The sequence below is a fragment of the Nomascus leucogenys genome, chromosome 4 (assembly GCF_006542625.1).
Source record: "Nomascus leucogenys isolate Asia chromosome 4, Asia_NLE_v1, whole genome shotgun sequence".
Lineage (NCBI taxonomy): Eukaryota > Metazoa > Chordata > Mammalia > Primates > Hylobatidae > Nomascus > Nomascus leucogenys.
The window spans coordinates 31,154,743-31,171,878 of record NC_044384.1 but is presented as its reverse complement, the minus strand read 5'-3'; the positions used below and the strand labels follow the sequence as shown (position 1 = coordinate 31,171,878).

Sequence of the window (17,136 nt, the reverse complement as noted above, 5' to 3'; positions counted from 1 at the left end):
GATGGGCCACATAAGCCCCAGGCCTCCCACCTGGGGGAACTCTGGTCTGAGGCATCTACAAGGCCTTCCCCTCAAAGATCCCCATTCCAGCCTGAAATGCCCATTATCAGAGGCCACTGAAGAGAGCGCTCAATAAGAAGACAAAAGCGTCAGAGTTGGAGGAGAGAATCAGCAGAGTATCTTATATGTTAACGACAGTTTATTAGACTGGAGGTAGAGCAGAGAGCCAGACACTGAGGATGTGGAAAACAAGAGGGAAGTTTGGGTGGGCAGGCAGCAGCAATGCAAAGCCCCAGGTGCTGCCCAGAGGAGGCAGCATTAGGTGGGGCAGCAGGGTAGGGAGCGGAGGAGCATGAAGAACTTCAGCTGATGTGGGTTAAGAGAGCTAGGTCAGGAGCAGGGGAAGGTTAGAATTGGGTCCAGGTTCCTTGAAGACAAACCTAACTGATTTCACATGTTAAGATGCGTCACCCTCAGGAATCCTTCCTGCACTACTAGCTCTGCTGGTGTGAATGTGCAGAAAGAAAAATTCAGGGATCATTTTTGAGGGCCAGAAAGACTCAGCCATCTTTGAGTACTTTCCATGTGACACAGCCAGTATAAACCCATGATCACCACCGGTTCTCACAAGACCAAGAAAAGTCATTGAGTAAGTGGCCCAAGGTCATCCCTTATGAATGTTAAGTAAGCTGCCCAAGGTCACAGAGCCAGGATGTATCATGCCTGGGATTCAAACCCAGGGGTCACGCTGACGCCAGAGCCTGTGGTTCCCATTGCCCCTCTCACCCTAGGTGCATACCCCAAACGGAGGTGTGTGCTCTCCATGGAAGCTTCACATTCCACATGTTGCTCAACCTCTAGCCTCTCCTCACCTCTGAGGGTGCGATTTAAGCAAAAGCAAAGCCAAAACCCAGACAATTTTATTCTTATTTCCTTTGCAGGTGGTGTGCCTGTCACACAATATGTAAAAACCAACAATGACAACAAGGTAGGTAAATGGGAATTTGCTGAATGTGTAGATTCCAGTACTATTATATAGTATTTTGTAAACCCAGGAAATTGTCCAGATGTTAAAGCATACAAATAACTCACTGCTGAGGCAATGAGGCATAAATGCTAAGAGGGACAAACCAACGGGAAGAGTCAGGTGTGCTTAAACCTGTTCCTTGGAGTGGACGACAGTGGCCTGCTGCCCAGACAACTGGCCTCTGGTACTCACTCTGTACCGAATCATGGCTGGGCATGAGTTGCTTAACTCTCTGGGCCTGTTGCCTCCCTCCAGAAGGGAGGGAATGACAGCCACCATCGCCTTTGGTACAAGAATCAAATGAGTTGTTCTATAGGATGTGAATATCTATGCTGTTTTGTGTCTCAAGCCCGGGAGACAAGTTCTCCGCACAAAACAAAATCCCACCCATCCTTCAAGGCCCACGCCACGCTCCATGGCTAATTTTTTAAATTTTTTGTAGAGAAGGAGTCATGCTATGTTGCCCAGGCTGGTCTTGAGCTCCTCAGGCTCCAAAAGTGCTGGGATTGTAGGCCTGGGACCTTTCGAATTAGCTCTCTTCTCCCATCTGAAGCCTTTGTACCCTTTAACCTTAGTCAGATGCTTATCCTTTCCTCTCTGTTAAAAATCTTAGAAATTCTTGCCAGGCACGGTGGCTCAAGCCTGTAATTCCAGCACTTTGGGAAGCTGAGGTGGCGGATCATGAGGTCAGGAGATGGAGACTATCCTGGCTAACACAGTGAAACCCCATCTCTACTAAAAATACAAAAAAAAAAAAAAAAATTGGCCAGGCGTGGTGGCGGGCGCCTGTAGTCCCAGCTACTTGGGAGGCTGAGGCAGGAGAATGGCATGAACCAGGCAGGCAGAGCTTGCAGTGAGCCAAGATCACGCCACTGCACTCCAGCCTGGGCGACAAAGAGAGACTCAGTCTCGGAAAAAAAAAAAAAAAAAAAGAAAAAAAAAATCTTAGAAATTCTTTGCTCAAGTATCACTTCCTCCAGGAAGTCTTCCTGACCCTCTCCCAGACCCCACCCACCCTCCATCCAGTTGGCTGCTCCAGGTTGTGTGGTGGGGGAATTTCACAGCACTCTGTGTTAAGCGCTGACTTATCCCTTGTATAGTACTTTCATTGACTGTGGTCCCTGATACTGGACTGAGCTCCTTGAGCGCAGAGACTGTGAGTCTTACCTGTCTTGGCATTCCTAGACATACCTGGTCTGTGGAAAGTGCTCACTAAATGTGAATATAAACTAATGAATAAATGGGTTTCTACAGCGGTTTATACTGCATCACACAGTTCCTCTAATCAATTTCTAGCCCCCTTCCTTGTTGGGGCATACAGTATTTTATTCAGTATTTCTCCTGAAGGCCTCTCTGTGCCAAGCTCAGTTTTAACCAAAACATTGGTGATCTGGTTAAGTCATTACTGAATTATCCACTACGTTGAATTCTCCAAACTACCCCATCCCAGCCCTTAGCTTGGCCGAAGGAAAATTAATTGGTTGCAAAGTGCATATCTAATTACAACAGCCAGCCCCTGACACAGAGATGCTCAAATGTTAATTATAACATATGCATCTCAATAACCGACGGTGGCATTTAGTGCAGCATTAATCACGCCACTTGGGCCCCCCAATGCATACACAAAGCTCCTTTTTATCTGCCATTAGCACAGACTTTGCACTTTCGGCACGGAAGTTCTCATCCTTAAAGCCTTTCTGATTCTAAAACCAACGTTTCCCTGTAAGCCTGGACTTCGCCTAAGCCCCCAGTTCTCCCACCGCAGAGGCCCCCACCCCGGGCTGCGCCAGTGCCGTGGGGTCACTGGGCGGCGGGTTTTGGCGTCGCTAGACTGGGCTGTCTTGGCAGCTAAGGCGACATCCCGAGCGTCCCGGGGCCACCCCGCTCTCCAGGGCCCGCCATCCTGGAAAAGAAAGGCGAACTACATTACCCAGCAGGCCTCCAGCCGCCCTCTTTCCTTTCAAGTCTTTGCACGTGGCCGGAGGGGAGGGCGGGGCCTGAACGTCACTCTTCTACATTCTCTTTCCCTGTGTCAGATCAGGGATCATTTTTTTTCCTTCCTCTACTCCCTCCCCCCTACCCGCCCCTCCCTCCCTGTTTCCCTTCCCTCCCTCCCTCCCCTCTCTGCTGGGTCTGTGCGCTGGGGCGCCCAATCCCCTCCGCAGCTGGGACGCTCCGAACTCGAGGCAGGAGTCGGCTCTCCGGAGCCTTGTCCCTCCCTTCCCCTTCCCTGCCCCCTTCCCCCACCCCCGACTCGGGCTTGGCGCGGCGGCCAGAGGAACCCCGAGGTGAGCATCTCCTCGCCCGTCCTCCTCTTATAGTCATCTCAGCTTGCTGATCGATTCGGGAACCCGGGAGGAGGGCTGCGTCACGTGCGCGTGCTTATAGATAAATCCGGGAAAACCGCCCCAAACAATCAGCCCTCTTCCCCCTCCCTGCGCCTGGGCCAGCGGGGTGTCCGCACCCATCTACCATCCCCTCCTCCCCCTCGGTGGGGAACTGCACTCCACAGTGTCGCCCCCTCCCTGGGTTTGTCCCATTCCCTGCCGGGTTCCCCGCCCCGCGGGGTGTCGTGGCCCTGGAGCTCCGGCGCCAAGGGGGGGTTCTTGGGGGGCGCACGGCTGGAGCCCGGCTCGCTTTGGAGCTGCGCGGTGTAGCCGCTGTCATGTGTCGGGTTCCGACCTGGGAGGAGGAAAAGAGCGAGCGCGATTCCTCTCCCTTTTGTTTTGAAGCCCGCATTTGCTGCATCGAGCAGTTGGTTTAGTACCAGCCAAACTTGCAGCTGTTCAGACCGCGCTCCGCCGAGGTAGGGAGCGCTTCTCGGGGTGGCGTTTGGGGGCCGGGGGCTGCGGCACTCGGGGCTGCGGGAGGGACCCCGAGAGTGTGTCTCCACGCCGCCCCTCCCTTCCCCGGTTACTGATTGTGTCTGTGGCAGCGGGCGTGTGTGAGTGTGCGCGCCCGTCCCCGCGGGCTCGGGGATGTCTGTGGATGGCTGTCGTCTAGACAGGGCGCAGCCCCCTCCCTGCGTCCCCGGTGAGCCCGCGGGCCGCGGGGGGAGCGGGGGATGGGAGCAGAGGAAGAAACCAAATCGGTGGACCCGTTGCGGTCTCCGCTTTGGTTATTCCCAACGGTTGTGGTTCTGTCGGCTTTTTTTATTATTCCTGTCGCTGCGGTGCAATCGGGCCTGGGGAATAGATACGCCCGGCGGAGAGGGATTCACTTGACAGGCTCTGAAAAGCCACCTCTGGGTGGCGAGTGACCCGAGAGGCCGTGGGGTGGGCTCCGGCTCGGGTTCATCAGGACGACGAGCAGGTAACTGTCCCGGGCGCTGGTCATGGGGGAGGGCGGGCGGGGGGGGCGATGGCTTGGGCTGCGGCGAAGGTCTGGGGCCTCGGAGGGCCGCGTGCCGGTGCCTGGATGTGGCCGGAGGGGGCGTCCGGGACACCGCGCGTCTGAGCCGAGTGTTTCTCTATTGATGGTAAAAGACAATCGGGAGGGGGGCGGTCCAAGCCCCTTATCTGGGCGGCGTTGGCTCTGTTTGGTTCCGCGGAGTTTTCAGGGTTGGGGCTGGGGGGTGTGAGCACGGCGGGCTGTGCGGCGTGTAGAGGGGAGGGCTGACTGGCGGTGCCGCGTGCGTCCCCACCCCGAGGAGTGAGGCGTCGCCTCCCCCGCCCGGCTGTTTGTGTGTACACACGGCTCCGGTGTGTGTGGGGGGCGGGGACCGCAGACCGCGGCGTAGTGGGGACAAGCGTGGGCCCCGATCCTCCGCGCGACCGGTCCCGCCAGCCCCCTCCTTGTCCAAGTCGGGGTCGTGTGTCCCCGCGCGCGCGCGCGCCCGAGTTACTTGGAGAGGGGACCGTGCGGCTGTGGGCCGGGGAAGACCGTAGGGTCGCGTGTGCTAGTCTTCGGTGCAGGAGTCCCAGGTCCGCTGTGCGGCCGGAGTCACACAGCCCCTCCCTCCGCGTCCGCGACGTCCCCTGACCCGGCAGACTGGGGGTCCACCCGGCGGCGCTGGGGGTTGGTTTGGCTGCACCGCCCCCAGTCCACGCTGGGGTGACCCCGCACCGAGGCGTTCTATGGGTGTGCGTGCCCGCGCTCGCCGCCGCTGCCTTCGCAGACCGGGGAAAGAGTCAGCGACTGCCTACCGCAGCCCCGGGTCTTCAGTCTGGGGACAGTGGGAGCCCAAGGTGGCCCGGCAGCCCCAGCTCGCCCCAGTCCGGCCCAGCCCGCCGCCCGCCCGGCGCTGTGTCTCTGCGGCCCGGGGATTATCTCCCAGTCCAGGGGCCCGCGCGACCAAGGAGGAAGCCGCTGGAGCCGCCGCCTCGGCCGCGGCTAGAGCCTCCATAGGGCGAAAGTGACACAGCGCGAGCGAGCGCTGCCGCTGCTGGAGCCGGGGCCGAGAGGAAGGAGCCGCCCAGAGCGCAGGGAGGGGCTGCCGGCTGTCCGTTCCCAGTTCCTCCTGCCCAGGGCCCGGTCTGGGCTGAAAACCTCAGGAATCCAGGCTCCTAACAGGCTCGGGCTGCGCGAGGAAATGGCCTGGCTTTCAAGAAAACCCAATTATACGTGAACAGAATGCACCGAACAGACGCTAGAAGATGGCCAGGACACGCTCAGGTTGTCTGGGGAAACTCCCTCTGAGTGTTTGACACAGGATTCGATTTACACACAGATCACCTCATCTGTGTCAAGTATCTGTCCTGGATAATGGATGCTCAGAGGCAGCAATTTTATAACACATTCTAGGGTACAGTGTCATCAGTGATTAACAGGTTGCTAGAATAATAATATGTTTGTATGACCTTACAGGGCAGGTTTTCTTCCCCCAGAACCTCCCCCCACCGCCCCCCCCAGATATCATAGCATTTATTAAGAGGGTCCTGTGAGGTAGGAGAGTATTAGCCCCGTTTTATGGATGAACACACTGAGGCTAAAAAATGTGGCTTGCATAAGGCCTCTCAGTGGGGGAAGGGCCACATTCTCCCTTTTCTCAGCTTATGGCATTTAATTAATAGTGGCCACTTTTTTTCTGAGTATGGATTCTTGACACCTCAGGAAATACTGAAGCTAAGAAATAGAGTATATTATGCTGACACGTATTCTTTCTCAAAACACTCTTTATTTGTTAACCATTCCTAATGAGAGCAGCCACTAAAGAACGGAAGTCTGCATTGCTGTTATTACCACGCATTTAATAATTTGCTGTTGGTGAATGGATAGCAGCTGTGATACATCCAGTTTCTACCAGAATCATATGTGCATATAATAAATGCATATGGTATGCCTGTTCATGTAATACTTATCTATGTTCATATGGCTGTGTTCATTGAGTCTTGACTGAATTCAAGGAGCAAAGAACTTATACATGCCTGCATGGATTTCTCAGAATTCATGCATGTGAAGGTTGTCAGACAGCCTGGAGGGTTATTAAGTTTAGCCAACGAATCAATTAATTAACCATTCACTCAATATGTACTAGGCACCTACATGTTTGTGTATCTAGAAGTGCGTACAAAGAAAATTTAACAAATGTTAAGTCCAGCAAATGTTTATGAAGCACCAGCCTCACTTAGGCCAGATACTCTGCTGCTCTACAAAGATAATAGAGCAGAGATAGTTAAGTTGCAATGCAATAACACAGCCTACAGGAGGGAACAAATCATAAATATTTTAGAGCAGTCACCCTGGAACTTAGTCAGTTTCACATATGTTGGTTTCAAGGGGACCATAATGCCAGTTCTTATTCTAGAGCAAATGCAGAAGGAAGCGATGGGGAAAAAACACCTTAATGGCCTTGTTACCCTGAACTTCAGGCTGTTTGGAACCTCCCAGGAGGGCCCAGAGGTATGCTCGTCTGTGGAAGTTAGGCAGCTGATGGAAATTACCCTGAAGCCAACCAACAGGTTTCTGGCGACATGGAGCTAAGGAGATGTTCTCCGTGGTCCCGCCCCAGCTCAGATGTGCTGTGACTCAGGGACAGGCTCTGGCTCTGGCTTTGGTCAAGGTCTCACTCAGGCCCTACCTGGGTGTAGGAGTTGCTGCCTTACAGGTCTGTGTAGATGTGTTAATACAAGTCTGCTTTTTATCTAATCCCAAACTCACCATCTGGTCCCAGATATTGTCCTCTAATTTCATTTCCGTTTTGGGCTCCATTGCCCTTGTTTTAAGGTTACGTTGTTTGCAGCTCAGGTCATGAAGGAGGAGGCAGGAGGTGGGTGGTTAGGATGGAGAGAGCCCAGATAGAGAATAGGAGGTACAAACATGCAGGCAAATTGCAGTTTCTGAGAATTCTCCACACGTGGTGGCATTTCTGCATAACTTACCTGATAACACAGCCCCATTTGATGTCCTTGGCATGGCAGGGGGAGGGGTCGTCTACCTCTGGGCCTCACTGCTGACTCACTGGCACCCTGAGCTCAGCTGCTTCCTTTCAGGTTTGGGTTTTCTTTTGCCCCCTGCCTCCCACTGTGTGCGGTTTAATTTAGAACCTTGCTGTAATGGTGGCCTTCTCCCTGTGTTAGCACCATGCTCTCAGCATGCCTCTGACTTTGGAATTAAGGCCAGAGCTGTGGTTCACAACGGGGTGAGAACAGACACATCCTTGAATCTCTGGCACTCAGAGCTGGGGAGGACTTTGAAGATGATCTGATCTTCACATGAAGACCTGAAGCCTAGGGAAGTGGAATGACTTGCCTGAGGTCATGGTGAGCCCTTAGTAGAGTGGGTAAAAAATCCTGGAATTTGACATTTCACCCAATCTTCTCTCTATGTACCATAATGCTTTCTGGAAAAAAGTTAGGTTCTTACTTCCCAAAGAGTGAGAACTCTTTATCTTCATCTCTCCTGTCTTCTGGTTCTGGGAAGAGCTCTGAAATTCATTTTTTCGTCTTGACTTTTCTTTCCTTCACAACTGGCCCTTCCTGCCTTATCTTCATCTTTGGCATTCATGAGCAAATGAAGGTCTGTATTTGGGAAAGATAGGGGATCTTGTTATCCTACAGTGCTCTTAAGCTTTCTGGCCCTGAGGCAGGGTCCTCAGGAACCTTTTGGGAGTGTTTGCAAAGCTGGGATGGGTGTGTACTTTTCTAGGAAGAGAATCTACAGATTTCATTTGATTCTCAACTGACTCAAGTAAGGACAAAACTACTGGTGGGGAGGAGGACAGAAAGGTTGGATAGTGGTTGGTTGACACTGGGGCTACTTTAATACCCTGCACTTCATTTGGCTTTACAGTTTGCAAAGTATTTCACACAAATTATCCCATCTGCCTTTTATAATAGGTGGTTATCATTATCAGCCTGTGAGGCAGTTGTTGTTATACCCATTTTGCAGAGAAGGAAACTGAGCCTTCATGGTTAGTGGCGTGCCCAAGTCAGGAGTAAGCAGTAGAGCAGGGATATGAACCCTGACTTCAGACTTCAGGTCCAGTGCTCAGGGCTGAGGTGGCTTGCTGTCTGACATCATTATGATGAACAGAAAGCTTTGAACTTCCCAGAGCTTCTTAATGCCTACTGTTCACTCATATTCAGCCACAGAGCCAGACCCAAATGCTCACTTACCCAAGGGGTAGGGGAGATAAAGTATGGGAGGCAGTTACCATAGCAACTATCTGTAGCGTGGAGCCAGTTTGGGATGGTTTCATGGATGAGGTGAATTTGGGAGTAGGCCTGGGTAATGGTGGAGGAGGTTTTAGGCTGGGGCAATGGCCCAGAAATGGTTAGGGGGAAACTAGGTGCTTGGGGTGGGTAGAACAGACCTAAGAGGTTTACTTGACCATCCTGCAGTCGGTGCGAGCTTCACAGTAGTTGTCGGGCTGCTTTTCTATGCCTGTCTTTGCACTAGCCCCTGGGGCTACGACAGTGAACAGGTACAGCCCCCTGCCTTCAAGCAGCCCACTTTCTAGTGGGAGAGGCAGATGCATAAACAGTTCCATTCAATGTGATGTGGGGAGTCTAGGTAGAGAGAAGCCCAAGCCCCTTACAGCGGCACAGAAAAGGGGCAGCCACCTGCTCCAGCCTCAGATGTCAAGGAGGGTTTCCTAAAGGAGACAGCTCAGGAGCTGAATCTTAATGGATGAAAAGGAACTGGCCAGGAGAGGAGACGGGAGAAGGGCATTCAGGGAGAAGGCATGGTGTGCGCGGGGTGTGGAGGCATAAGGCTGCCTGGGTGTAGGAAGGAACCGCAAACAGTGAGGTCAAATGCAAGGGCGGAGATGCAGGCAGTGCTCAGAGTGGAGGAGCTTTGTAAGCTTGGCTTCAGACCTTGGCTTTTAGCCTGCAGGTAAGGCATAGAGGAAGGACTTTAATCAGAGAGGTGTACAGCCTTGCTTGGATCGGAAGGGAACAGGACTGGAACCGGGCAGCCATGGGGCTGGTGAGGCAGTAACAGGCTTTTCACAGCATCCAGGTCACAGGGGGTGAGACCTGGAACAAGGGCCATGCATCTAAGGATGGATCAAAGGTCATACATTAAAATTAGTTAGGGAGTAAAGTCTGCAGTGATTACTTAGACTTGGGGGATAAGGGAGTCATCTCAGTGGCTCCCAGGTTTGTGGCCTCACTGACTGGGTGGACGGCAGCTCTTAACTCAGGTGCGAACTTCTGGTTGCTGGAGCAGGGTCTGCTGGGGTTGAGGTGGGAGGGAAGATCATGGTGAGTTTAGTGCTCCAGGTATTGAATTGGAATTGCTGGTAGGATAGTGGGGTGGTGCTGCTTTACAGACTGTGCAAGGTAGAGGCCGCAGAAGTGTGGGCCCAAGCTGAGCCCTGGGAGTGGGGAAGCATCGGCCACTGAGGGTGACCGCGGTGAGGACTGCCTTAGACAATGAGAGCAGACCTCTTCCTCCCATTGTCAGAGAATCCTTTGTCATGCTGGCCGCTGTCGTCAGGGAAGCCAGGCGGGGATGCTGTGTCATGCTGGAGGCCCAGCTGGCAGAATCCGGCGACAGCCAAGAGCGTGTTTCAGCTGGAAGCATTAGAGTGAGTTAGGGGAAAGGCATTTCGCTTTTTAACATCCACAGTGAACAGAGCCCTGTCCCAGCCCCTTGGAGTGTACAGAGTGGGGAAGCCCTGGAACCTGCTTCCAGGAGCAGGTAGTTTTGTTGGGGAGAGAAGATATGAACATATGAAGCCACTAAAAAGCTGTAACAACCCCGGGGAAGAGTGGAATGCAAATTAAACAGAGTGTTGCAGATCCCTCTGTTCCTGCCATACTTCATTTTTATAGAGCTGATGTGTTTTAGGCAAACGTCCAGTCTTTGCATGTTTGAATTCTCAGAATCAACAATAGTGCCTGGCACATTGTAAGTGTGTGTTCAGTCTATGTTTGTGGATCTGCAGGGATGTGCCCAGAGTTAGTTGTCTGGGGTGGGAGGTCAGTCAGGGAAGGTTTCCATAAGCATGTCCAAAGGGGGCATCCCAAGTCTGATTTAGAATACTTTTAGTACCACAGTGGAGTAAAAATCTTGAAAACCTTCCAATGACAGAGCACCTAGAAAGGCTGTGTAAGCTGTAGCTAGCGTCCTTTCAAAGAAGAGCTAAGCTCATGGAATGTAAGGGAAATCCCCAGGGATCTCAAAGGCAGTGTGGAGGGTGAGCTCTAGCTGAGGCTCGTCTAGGCCTGGGGGTTGGGAGAGGTGTTGAGGGGGTGGTTCTTGGCCTCAAAGGCCAAGGGGTTGAGTCGTGACTACATCTCCTCCAGGACTAGCGATGATACCAGGAATCGAGAGCCCTACCTAAAACAGGACCTGGTAAAAGTTTGCATGCTGGGAGAAAGGATGGACTAGACAGCAGCCCATCCGCATGGGGGATGGAAAGTGGGCGTGCTGCCTTTTGTCTTGACCTGGATGTGAGGTGGAGAAAAATCTTCCCTAGAAATGTGAGACCTCAGGCCTGTTAGAGCTTTGAATGTCCACTACACATGTGGTCCAGGAGGCCCTCAAGAGAGAAATTAGCATGTAAAGCCTTGGGGGCCAGTGTCCTCCTGACTGTGAGCTCTAGGGCATCAGGGGCCTGGGGAGAGTCTGGGGCTCTTTGCCCTTTGCTGACTTAAATCTCCACCTCGGGAGATGCTTTGCGATCAGGGCAGGGTAAGTGAGTGAGGAGACAGAAGAGAAAAGGCAGAGGTGCCCCTCGGTGGGAACCTTTTAAAAGGGCCTTGGAGACAGCTGCACAACTCGGGGAGGCATTTGCAGGATGGCAGAGAAGGACAGTTCCATCCAAGGCTTCATCTCTTAGGAAAAAACTTCAGATGAGCCCCGTCTAGGAAGCCCAGAACATTCTCCCTGCTGCATACTCAGGTCAGGTTCTTACAGATGAGGCTTCTTTCCAGGGTCCCCTTAAGGGTGCCCTGTGCAGATTGCAGTTGCTATTGGTCCTCTAGACTGGGCACTACATTGTCTTCCCATGCCCAGAGTCTTTAGTTCCCACAGTTGCAAACTCAGGAGACATCTTAGAGGTCATGTGGTCAACCCTCCACCTGGTGTGGGAATACTGACTGCAGCAGCGCTTGGTTCCAATGTGCTGCTTGTGGCCAGGAGTTTATTGCCTCGGAGGCAGCGCCTTCCCTTATGTTATAGCTGGAAATCCCTTGTACTGAGCTCTGGCCACCCTCCTGGCTGGCCATTTTCACCCATGGCCCCTGCAGCTGTTGTGAGAGATGGTTTCTAGACCTTTCACCATACTGCTTGCTTCTGCTGGAAGGGCCTCCATTTGTCAAGCTGAGATTCTGTGAGAATCCAGCCAACTTCTGTCCTAACTTACTTCACACACAGGCAGCTTTTGAAGATAGATATGAGGGTAGCTGAGCCGGCTGCATAGGCGCAGTCTGTGATGGGGGAGTTCTGAGAAGCTTTGGCTCAGTGCTTTTCAGATGATCATGAGAGAAGCAGCAGCACCTGCTGCAAGTTCCTTCCTCCAACGCCCAGAATACATTTCAGCTTATAAGTAAGTAACTTGGGAATCCCATGCAGGGAGCTGTGTGGAATTTATTGAGTGCACGGAGTTTATTGAGTGCCTATTAAATGCCAGGCACAATGCTGGGCGCTCTCTGTTTGCCTCGCTAAATGAAAGTAACTTCTCTGAGGGAGACAGAGAGGCAGAGGCATGGTAATGCCTAATTGTAGCTATGACAATTGAGCCCTGAAGGGATTCAGAAAGAATGTGTGTGGTTCCATCCAGAGTGGGTGGAGCTGACACATTCCCCATGCTGTTCCCTTATAGGGCCTTCCCCTGGGGTAGGCAGCATCATGATCTCACCAGTAGCTTGGAACACACAGGCCTGTCCCACACTCTTGGGGCATTTGCTGAGATACTTACACGTTTGAACCATGAGATCAAGAAAGTGACCTGCTAGAGAATTCACATCTTGGCATGTCACCAAACAGGCTGGTGTTTGCAAGCAAAGTATTTTTTTACAGCATGCGGTTTATCTGTCTCCGGTATCTACCTACAGTACCCTGGGCACTCTCAGGAAGCAAAAAGTCTTTCTGTTCCTCCATCTCCTTGATGCTTGGCATCTGTGTGGGTCACATAATCAGCAGATTGGGTAATAAAGAGCATGCGTTGCCTTTGCAGCAAGGTTGCATCAGATGGCTGGACGTGCCTGGATGTGCTCTGCCACTTGCATGAAGGACCCTGTGCAGACCAGGCCAATAGTGAGGATCAGGGATTCCGAGAAAGCACCCAGTTTCTCCTCTTCTCCCTCTAAAAATGGTTTCTTCTGCCCACGTTCTATTGATTTGCCTTAATCCTTTTAGCTGTTAACCTTTGCCTCAGTTTAGTGGACACACACGGTACCTGCAGTGGGTCTGGCTCTAGGAGTGAGGTGAGATGAACTGAGGTAAGCCTGGCAGGGTCCCTGCTGCCCATCTGCTCATCTTGCTGGGGAGACAGAATAGCCTTGCGTTAGTGTAAGGTGGTAAGTATGGGGTCAGGAGAATGAAAAGGGTGCCAAGGTAGGCAGAAGTAGGATGACTGTGAATTTTTTTTTTCCAATGGATAATCATGCTGGGACACAGATATAAACTGGGGTTGTCCTGGGTAGGTTGGGGCTTATGGACACATGGGCCAGGGAGGGCGTATGCATGTGGGTCATACCTGACACTATTATCAGACACTGTTATCAGTCATTTATACTGCAGGGTGCACATGGGGGGACAGGGGAGGTGCTCGTGCACAAGAGGAATTGGCAGCTGTTTCCTTCCTTTGCTTAGAGGACGTAGGGGAAAGCATTATCTGTGGGGACTGGACTCAGAATTCAGATGGGGCTCAGTTTACAGCCACAGGGTTCTATCTTGTATCTCACCATGATCTCAGTTTGGGGATTGGGGTGGAAGTATGGACAGATGAAAACCATCGGGCTTGTGGGATGTTATTGGCTACAGGTAAAAGAACAGTGTACTAACGATGGCTTTAAAAACAAGGTGTTTCAACTCAGGCAGAAGTCTAAAGGTAGGAGCTCCAGGGTTGGTTCATTCAGGGAGTCAGCGATCATTTCAAGGACTCCGTCTAACCTAGTCTGCCATCTTCAGCACATTGGCCTTTGTTCTCAGGCCAGTCCCCTTATGGTCATAGCATGGCTGCCACTGCTCCGGGCATGATGTTCTCACATAACTGTGTCCAAAGGCAGGCAGGAAGGTTAGATTCTCCTTGTCTGTCTTAATTTGTCAGGAAGGGAAGCCTTTCCCAGAATTCCCCTGCTGGAGATTCTATCAAGTCTCCTTGAAGAGAAACGAGTCAGTACCCATGCCTCCGCTCCAGTGGAGGAGGAGAAAGCAAGTCCCTGGTGCTTTCGCCTCATCTAGAGCAAGAGGCAAGCTCTGTTTGCAAGGAAGTGGGGAAGGGAGCAATGGTTGGCTAAGCAAAGAGGAACATTTACTTCACCAAGTTTCAAGATGTTTTTATTTATTGGGGGGGAGTTAGTGAATTAGCTTTAATTTTTTTTATATCTCAATATTGTTGAGGTTTTTGTTTGTTTGTTTGTGTTAAATCTCACCCCCTAGTTCTGGCAAGCACCAACCTGGTTTCTATCACTATAGGTTTGCCATTTCTGGTAATTATTACTTCTTAAGCCACAGGTAATGCTGGTGCATAGGATCCCAGGTGTTCCATGGATGCCTTTTGTGTGGTCCCAGAACATGGGTTCTGTGGTCTGTTCTCTCAGCAGCTCCTCCACTTTCCCGACACTGGGTCCAGGTGCAGAACCCCAGTAGGCAGAATTGTCCAGAGGGAGGGAGCATATGTCACTGGTGGCCTAGGCAGCAGGACTGGAAAGGCCTGAGGGCCTGAGGCTCCAGTGGGTTGGTAGAGGATGGCAGTCACCTTTGCAGGCAGCTGTGGGATGGGGAGAGGAATTGGTGCTCAGCCGTGGCCTGCACACTCTGCAGAATGAGTTCTGTTGTCCATGCTGATTGGAAAGCCTGGCCCCAGGGAATGCAGGGCATGGGAAGATGGTGGTGGATGCCACCTTCCCCTCCCCAAAGCACTATCCCCTCTATACACACACACATGCAAACAGCCCAGGCCATGGGGCTGACCATGCAAGCTAAGAGACAAGTCTGTCCCCTCTGGGCTCCTCTCCACCCTGCTCAGGATGTCATTGTGTCCTTCTCCTCGTCTTCCCACAGCATTGGTCTGTGGGTTGCTAGAGCACTTAGCACTTCCCATCACTCCCTGCCTCCTTATCATTCCTTGGATACTTGCCTATCTGTCCCCTGGGATCATGAGCACCTTGCTACTGTCCTGGGAGTCATCAGGGCATTTCCTATAAGGCTAGGATGGTGACAGCCACAGGGTCCTTTCTTCATGGAAAAAAAAAAGTATTTTTAAGGCAAGACACATATTTCTAGAAAGGGACTTGTTCGTTTGGTTATCTGTCCAGATTCCAAACCAGTTCTGTGTGGCACTGCACAGTGCCCTGGACGAGGACTTATGGATCTCTCCATGTTTTCCTCCCTAAGAAGAAGAAAAGTAATCAACTATCCTGTTCTGGGCTGATTTGTGTCCTCTCAAAATTTATATGCTGAAGTCCTAACTCCAGCACCTCAGAATGGGATTGGTGGCCGGGCCTTTAAAGAGGTAATTAAGGTAAAATAAGATCATGAGGTAGGCCCTAATCTAGTATAACTGGTGTCCTTAAAAGAAGAAGAGGACACAGATAAGACACAAATGGGGTCAACAGTGTGAGGACGCAACAAGAAGGCGGCCATCTGCAAGTCAAGGAGGGAGGCCTTGGAAGAAGCCAGCCCTGCTAACACCTTGATCTTGGACTTCCAGCCTCCAGAATAAATACATTTCTGCTGATGAAGCCACCCAGTCTGTGGTGGCCTGTTACGGCAGCCCTAGCAAATGAATATGGAAGGATTCTCCCCTGCAGCTTGCGGAGGGAGTGTGGCCCTGCTCACACCTTGGTTTTGGACTTCTAGCCTCCAGAATTATGAGATCATACATTTCTGTTGCTTTCAGCCACCTGATTTGTGGTCCTCTGTTATGGCAGCCATAGATACTAATACACATGCGTTGTGTTTTATGCTTGTGTTTAGGACTTCACCCCCTAAGTGTATTTCATCTTTCAGCTCTGTGAGTGTAGTCATTATTATCCTCTTTTGCAGATACACCTGAAAAGTTAGCATTCCTCCTGAGGTCACACAGGGAAGCCAGGCTACAAACCCAGGCCTGTGTGGACTCTGGCCTGCGAGCTGCTTCATGTGGGCAGTGGGGAGATGTCTGTAAACACAGGGATTGAACAGGTGGTCTTTCTCCTGAAACCCTGGGTGATCTAATAATAACTTTGTATTTGTTTTTTGTTTTTTGTTTTTTTTTGAGACGGAGTCTCACTCTGTCGCCCAGGCTGGAGTATAGTGGCGTGATCTCAGCTCACTGTAAGCTCTGCCTCCCGGGTTCACGCCATTCTCCTGCCTCAGCCTCCCGAGTAGCTGGGACTGCAGGCGCCGGCCACCACGCCCGGCTAATTTTTTTCTGTATTTTTAGTAGAGACTGGGTTTCACCATGTCAGCCAGGATGGTCTCTATCTCCTGACCTCGTGATCCGCCCGCCTAGGCCTCCCAAAGTGCTGGGATTACAGGCGTGAGCCACCACGCCTGGCCTAACTTTCAAAGCCTAACGGTTGCTAAGTATTGTGGTGTCATAGTGAGCACTTCGCATGTGCTGTCTTCATTAGCCATTATAGCTTCTGTTTCATAGATGAGAAAATGAGGGCACTTCTTCCAACGGGGACATTTAAGCAAGAAAATCCAGTGACTTGGCCAAAGTTGCATGCCAGACTTGCCAGTGAGAAGACAAACTGAGGACTGGTTCTCTGAACTGTGCCCTCTTGGCTCTCTAGAATGAACTGTGTGGAAATTTCTGGATTCCTGTGTCTAGTCCATTTGGGCAGCTATAATAAAGTACCATAGACTGGGTAGCTTATGAACAGCAGAAACTTATTTCTTGGGCTAGGAAGTTCAAGATCAGGGTGCCAGCAGATTCAGTGTCTGGTGAAGGCTCAATTTTTCATAGATGGCACCTTCTTACTGCTTCTTTTCACGATGGAAGGGGTGAGGACATTCTCTGGGGTGTCCTTTATGAGGGCACTAACCTCATTCATGAGGCTCTGCCCTCATGACCTAATTGCCTCCTGAAGGCCCCACCTCCTAATACCATCAAGTCAGTGGTTAGGTTTCTAACTTGTGAATTTTGGGGGGATACAAACATTCAGACAGTAGCGGAGGTTTAGTGTTTTATCCCAGGCCGCACAGCTAAGAAGTGGCATAACCAGTTTTGCTCAAGCTTTGCCTGTCACACACAGGGATTGGCAGGTTTCCCTGTAGTCCCTGATGTTCTGAAAAGGTCACTGGTCTTAGATTGGCCACCTGTGATCTGGCTGCTCTCGGGGAAGTCACTTCACATCTGGGTGCTTTGTCCTCAGTGACCTCAGGGCTTGGATGAGATAATACTAAAGTCTCTGATCCTCTCATTCTGAGGTTCCCAGTGCCCATCATTCTATAATACAGGGATTACATATTCAGAAGGGAGAATCCCTGAGATGTTTTTGGCATTTGCCTACACCTGAGGAACAGTCACATATCTTCCTGATACAGCCAGTTGGAAGTGTGGT

General features: G+C 51.6%; 1 protein-coding gene across 9 annotated transcripts in view; it reads left to right on the top strand.

Moving 5' to 3' along the window:
• The first annotated feature begins 3,033 nt into the window (after positions 1–3,033).
• The window catches only part of CTIF (cap binding complex dependent translation initiation factor), a 330,607-nt gene continuing 316,504 nt past the window's right edge, over positions 3,034–17,136 (top strand). For 3 of the 9 annotated variants that reach the window (XM_030810476.1, XM_030810473.1, XM_030810470.1), the window contains exons 1-2: positions 3,066–3,315; positions 3,760–3,833. The gene's annotated coding sequence lies outside the window, so the exon portion shown is untranslated. Of the gene's footprint in view, positions 3,316–3,759; positions 3,834–3,982; positions 4,340–17,136 lie in introns of those variants that run through there. The other 6 variants (XM_030810474.1, XM_030810471.1, XM_003267571.4 and 3 more) reach the window with 5 other exon arrangements.